The following is a 6872-nucleotide window of genomic DNA, read 5'->3' on the forward strand; positions in this document are numbered from 1 at the left end:
GAAATATATATTCATAAGTTCTAGGGAAAAATAGGTAACTAACATTAATTTCTCAACTATCTAGTTAATAGGTTCAGTTTTGAAACTAATTTTTTTCCTAACATCTCGAGTCCCAAAGACTCGATTTAGGGCCCATAAATCGAGTTTTTGAGACTCGATTTTCATGAATTGACCACCTCCGATGTGGATTTTTTTTCCATGTGGAGCCTAGCTGGAAATCGAGTCTTAGAGACTCGATTTCTAACTCAAAAAAATTTTAAAAAACTTCAACTCTCATAGATAACCCAAAATACCCAAAAAAAAAGGTCAAAATGGCCAACTGGCCCTAAAATCCTAAGTATATAGTTAGTTGGCTTTGTTTAGAAACATAATAGCTTACTAGCATCTCGAGTCTTAAAGACTCGATTTTGGCCTTCAAAATCGAGTCTTTGAGGCTCGATTTGTAGCTTAGACCACTCTGATGTGGCAGAGTTGCCACTTGGCATCCACATAGAAATCGAGTCTTAGAGACTCGATTTCTAATCCAAAATTTTTTTAAAACATTCTAAGTCTGTACGTGCCAGAAATACCCAAAACCAATTTAAGAAACTTTACCTCTACGCAGATCAGATCAGATCAGAGGGAGGGAGAGAAAGAGAAACTCACCGCTACTCAGATCAGATCAGAGGGAGAGAAAGAGAGAACCTCACCGCTAAACCTCACCAGCGCGGCCTGAGGCTCGCGCCGGCCAGCGTCGCACGCGACCCAGGCTCGCGCGAGCCCCAGGCCGCGCGCGACCCCTGGCCGCGCGCGACGCTGGCCGGCGCGAGCCCCAGGCCGCCTGGGTCTCGCGCGAGCCTGGGTCGCTGGTCAGTTTCTGGTCATGCCGCGCGCGCCTGGTCTCCGATCTCGATCTTCTCTCCCTTTCTGTTTCTGGTTTTCTTTTCTTTTTTTCTTTTTTTTTTCTCTGGGTTTTTCCTCTGATGCTCTTCTTTTTTTTCTCTGGGTTTTTCCTCTGATGCTCTGGTGTTTGGGTTTTTCCTCTGATGCTCTGGTGTTTGGTCTGAGTTGGTGTTAGCCATAGGCGTTAGAAATCAAGTCTTAGAGACTCGATTTCCATGTGGATGCCAAGTGGCACCTCTGCCACATCAGAGCTGATCCAAGCTACAAATCGAGCCTCAAAGACTCGATTTTGAAGGCCAAAATCGAGTCTTTGAGACTCGAGATGCTAGTAAGCTATTATGTTTCTAAACAAAGCCAACTAACTATATACTTAGGATTTTAGGGCTAGTTGGCCATTTTGGCCCAAAAAAAACAAATTTTAGAATCAATCCCAAAGCTCAGATCAGAGCTTAGAGGCAGATCAGAGGGAGAGAAAGAGCTGGGTCACGCAAGCCCAGGCAGCACCATCCCAAAGGCTCAGATCAGAGCTTAGAGGCAGATCAGAGGGAGAGAAAAAGCTGGGTCTCGCCTGGGCTCGCGCGACCCAGGCCGCGCGTCGCCGGGGTCTCGCCTGGGCTCGCGCGACCCAGGCGCCTGGGTCCCCTGGGTCGTCCAGGCGCCTGGGTCGCGCGACCCACTCCGATTTGAAGCCGATCCCTCTTTCTATTTCTGGGTTTTTTTTCTTTTTTTTTTCTTCTGCTTTCTTCCTGATGTTCTGGTTCCTCCTGGTTTGTCAATGGTTATAACGCTTAGAAATCGAGTCTCTAAGACTCGATTTCTATGTGTACACATGGCAAAGTTTGCCACGTCGGCAATAATTAGAGCATAGAAATCGACGTCGGCAATAATTAGAGCATAGAAATCGAGTGTTTAATGGTCGATTTATTGGCCAAAATCAAGTTTAAAAGACTTGAGATGCTAGAAAAACAGTTAGTTTCAAAACTGAACCTATTAACTAGATAGTTGAGGAATTAATGTTAGTTACCTATTTTTTCCTAAGTTCTATCTTTCAATCAAAAAATAAATAATATATGTGTAGGGCCAGAGAATTGGTGGTCCCGGCCCACTTTACATTAGGGCCCAAGACCCAAGCCGAAAAGACCTATTACCAAGGACACATAATGAAAGCCCCAAAAAAGCCCAAGGATGTGGCCGAGAACGATCTCACGCTCAACATCCTATAGGACACCCAAAGAAAAAAGACGAGCTCAGTACAGGAGCAGGTTTAGGGAAAAAGCTGTCAACACAGCAATAAAGAACCCTGCGTCTGACAAGTCCATGCCTTCGATCATGCTATCCAGCTTTTACAACTACTCTCAACCACTCCAGGTATGGGCTGATAGGATAAGTCTCAACCCCAGAAAATGGAGCTAACACGTGGACACTAGAAGAGGGGTAAACGCTAGTATAAAAGGGAAGGAGAACCAAAGGGGAATGGGGGGGGGGGGAGAGAGGACATGAAGCTTCTCGGACAAGGTCTAAAAAACGGGAACCATTCATTGTTGCCACCAAAAGAAGATCTCGTTAAACTCGTTAGGATTCGCCTTCATGTAAATTTTCATAGACACCATGGCTGACCATGGCTAAACCGTTGTCCAGTGACCAAGGCCTAGCCTCACAAGCCCACTCTTTACAAATTGTATTGTTTGGGCCCTTAACGTGTGAACCCAACACTATTTTGTGGGTCGTTACAAATTGTGTCCCTACAATATGTATTCATAAGTGTCTCTCAATCTTAATTGAAAAATAATTAAGAGTATTATAGTGATGTTTTTAACACAGATGTTCACACTTCAAATCTCTCTAGTTTGATAGTTATTAAATTATTGAATTAAAAGTTGAAGAAATATCACACACCACAATTTCTTTCAATTTATTGTTCCATTGGAGAACTTGCTCAATGGATTTAAAAGACATATTGTAAAGTCAAAGATATTAAATTATATCTATTGCACTATCGGTCTATAAATTAGATTGGTTTGTGTCGATTAGACCTTAAGATTGAGGCATGATAGAGAGGTGTTGAGCACTTGAGCCAAACCCATTTTACCTTTTGTAAGTGCACAAAAATGGACTAAGTGCACTGAATGAGACCCAATGCACCAAAGTGAACTAAATTCGACCCAATTTAACTGAATCGATTGGATAGGACTAAGGGCCTTTGGTTAGAGAATTGGAAAAGTGGGAAGATAGAAAAAATTTGGTTTTCCCTCATGTGTATTTGGTTGGAGAGGTGGAAAAAAATTTTGTTTGGTTGGAGAGAAAAAGGGGAGGATGGAAAATGTAGTTCATATAAATTGACCATTATGTCATTGAATGTCATACGAAACAAAAAAAAAAAAATCAACTAGAAACAATATATTAATGAGGAATATAATGAGTACAAGGCCGAGAGAGAGAGAGAACCTGGAGTAGTTCACGTTACTGTGTTGTGAAGGTGCTAAGAAAATGATAAGGATGAAGAGGCAAAAGGTTAATTAGGTCACAGGTGTAGTGGGAAAGAAAGAGGGGTAGATGAGTGTATTAAAGTGATGGTATTTGTGTAAATTACATCATTCAGCATCTTTTCTCCTTAGTTTTTCTCCCAAATTGGGAGGACAAAAAATGTGGGCTCGAAGAGATTATTTTTCTCCCCATTTTCTATCTCTCTTGTTTTTTCTCCTGAACCAAATAAAAGAAAATGTCATTTTCCACCCTATTTTTCATCCTCTCTGTTTTCACTCCAACCAAACACACTTTAAAGTGAGCAAAATAGGACCTAAATAGATTGACTAGGACCGACATAGACCAAATAGAACAAAAGTGGACCGAATAGGATCTAATAAAACCAAAGTAGACCGAAGTAGACTGAATAGGACCAATACAGACAAAATGGGCTGAATATGACGAAAGTGGACTAAATTAGAGTAAAGTGGACCGGATAAAACCAAAGCGGACGGAATAGACTGAATATGACCATAGTGGACTGAATAGGACCGAATATTGACCGAAGTGGAGAGAATGGACCAGATAGGACCGAAATGGACCGAATGAAACCAAAGTGGACCGAATAGACTAAATAGGACCTACATGGACCGAATAAAACCAAAGTGGACCGAATAGACTAAATAGGACCTACATGGACCGAGTATGAACTAAGTGAATAGAATGGACCGAATAGGATGAAAGTAGACCGAATAAGATCGAAGTTGATAGAATTGACTAAATAGAACCGACTTGGACCAACTAAGACCGAATAGGACCAACGTAGACCAAATAAGACCAAAGTGGACAGATAGACCGAATAAGACGAAGTTAATAGAATAGACCAATCAGGACCAGTGTGGATTGAATACTAGGAGAATCTAGCCTTTTGCCCCTATTTGGCAAAAAATTTGGCAATATGCTCCTGTTTGCAAACTATATAAGTGCGTGCCCCTGTTTTAAAACTCGATTGCCTTAAAATCGAGTTATGCCCGATCAAACTTAAAAATTTTTTTAAAAAAAATTTGCATAAAACTCGATTTTATGGAGATCGAGTTCCAAAACGCCACTATAAGACTATAAAACGCCACTATAGGGCTTTAAAACGCTACTATAAAGTTAAAAAACGCCACTATAGGGCTCCCTCAACCTACTATGGGACAATCACACTTAGAAAAAAAAATTGCAGGAAAACGCCGCTATAAGGCTTAAAAAACGCCACTATAGAGCTTCCTGAACCAGGTATGAGGTAATCACACTTATTAAAAAAATTTTGCAAAAAAACACCACTATAGGAATTAGAAACGATACTATAGGGCCCCCTGAACCTTGTATGGGGCGATTACACTAAATTTTTTTTTGTATGGAACTCAATTTCTAGGAACTCGAGTTCCATGCATTTTTTTTTTTTTTTTTTTAAGTTTAATTGGGCATAACTCTATTTTCTACAAATTGAGTATTTAATTGAAACTCGATTTTAAGGTAATCAAGTATCGAAACAGGGGCACGCCCCTATATAGTTTAGAAACAGGGGCATATTGCTAAAAAAAAATTTAAAAAGGAGTAAAATGCCAGATTCTCCTTGAATATTGCCAAAGTGTGCAAAATGGACCAAATAGGACCTAAAGGAACCAAGGAATAATACCTAATGGACCGAATAAGACCCAATTGACCAAATAAAGACAAAGTGGACTGAATAAGTCTGAATAGACTGAAGTGGACTGAATAAGACCAAATGGACTGAATAAAATCAAAGTGGACCGAATAGACCGAAATACTAGGCTGATGTGGCCCCAACAAGAATTTAGTAATAATAAATGCTATACTTTGGTTTTAAGTAGTTAAGGAAACAAATAGTTTGGGTTGTTTAGTTTTTACCTCCAATAATTCACTTTTCACAAAAATTGAAAAAATTTAAATGAAACACATAGCCCAGAGAAATATATATAGACACGGCTAGCTCTTTGGAAAATTGACATCTATCGAACATAAAAATATTGTTATCTCAGAAACTTTGCAACATAATACTTGTCTTATTATCTTCTCCTAAAAAATAAAAATAAATAAAAAACTTGTCTTATTAAGAAATTGAGAAATTACAATACTTCATACGGTATGAATTTATATAGAAAATTATATTGTAAAGACATTTGCACGAGCTGAGCTAGACATGTGTACCGAAGGCACTGCCGTAGCAGTGCCAACTCTTATTTTTAGTCTTGTTATTGCTATTTCCTGTTTACCCAAAAAAAAAAAAAAAAAGGACATTTGCATGAGCTGAGCTTGTACTAAATTATATAAAAAAAATGTATATACTAAGTTAATATGGGTTATATAAATTACAATCCTTCATACTGTATGAATTTATATTGAAAATTATATCATAAAGACATTTGCATGAGCTATTCATGTACTAAATTATATATATATATATATATATATAATATACTAATAGTTATGGATGATACTAGTTATTTCATTATAATATCTTCTATTTCTAATAATAAAGATTACTATTTCCTTTAACGTGACCTAAGTAAATACAGGTTATACAAATGAATACTATAAATTACAGTTATGTTATTTTAGAATATATATTATAAACACAATGCTTACCCCAAGTTGTAAAATTTAAGGTCAAATAGACACCGTAAATTTAATATATGGTTGAAAATGGTGGATGGCCTTAAAAAATAAAATGAAAAAAATTCACTTGAACTTTTTCTACTTATTAGTTTATAATGATTTTCTTAATAGAGAAATTAAAATAGTTATAGCTAGAAAATTCAGATTTCAATTTTAAACATTTTTTTTAGAGAGGAAAATTTTAAAGCTTTGTATAAGGTATAAAATATATTTATATATTGATGAAATTAGTTATAAAATGTATAAGTTAACCAAAATTAAAACTTTATTATCGATATTCTCACTCCATTTTATGATTGTATCTCCAGCAAAGCGCCCCGTTTTTGCTGCGTGGGAAAATAAAACATAAAAAAATGCGCGCGCCAGATAGGGATCGAACCTATGACCTTCCGCTTAGGAAACGGACGCTCTATCCACTGAGCTACAGGCGCTTGGTTGTCATGTGGTATATCCAAAATAATTATATAGCTGAAAAATACCTGCACTCAACATCACATGCCCAAGGCAAAAATTCCCTTTTCAATATCTATTTCTCTCCCAAAAAAATAAAATAAATTCTCATAAAAATACTCACAATTCAAGTCAAATCAAGCTTAGAGAAAAGCTACCAATTTAACCTAACCTTGTTCAACCAACTAAATATTGGATGGGTGGTAGTTAACAAAAATAATTATAAAATATAAAGTCAAATCTTATTGTATCAAATATGTAAATGACCTACCCTTTGTTATTAGTAGTTGATGGTGTCAGGAAATGAACCAACTTCAAGCTCGTCCATGAGGGCTGTCCAGGGCAAGAATAGCAGAAACGAGCTATATATGTTACTCGTCCTTGACAAGCTC

General features: G+C 37.7%; 1 non-coding gene across 1 annotated transcript; it reads right to left on the minus strand.

Moving 5' to 3' along the window:
* Positions 1-6388: 6388 nt before the first annotated feature.
* Positions 6389-6461, minus strand: TRNAR-CCU. The gene has a single exon. It is a non-coding gene; the product is annotated as a tRNA-Arg (tRNA).
* Between the last annotated feature and the right edge of the window lie 411 nt (positions 6462-6872).

Source organism: Quercus lobata, chromosome 4 (genome assembly GCF_001633185.2).
Source record: "Quercus lobata isolate SW786 chromosome 4, ValleyOak3.0 Primary Assembly, whole genome shotgun sequence".
Taxonomy (NCBI): domain Eukaryota; kingdom Viridiplantae; phylum Streptophyta; class Magnoliopsida; order Fagales; family Fagaceae; genus Quercus; species Quercus lobata.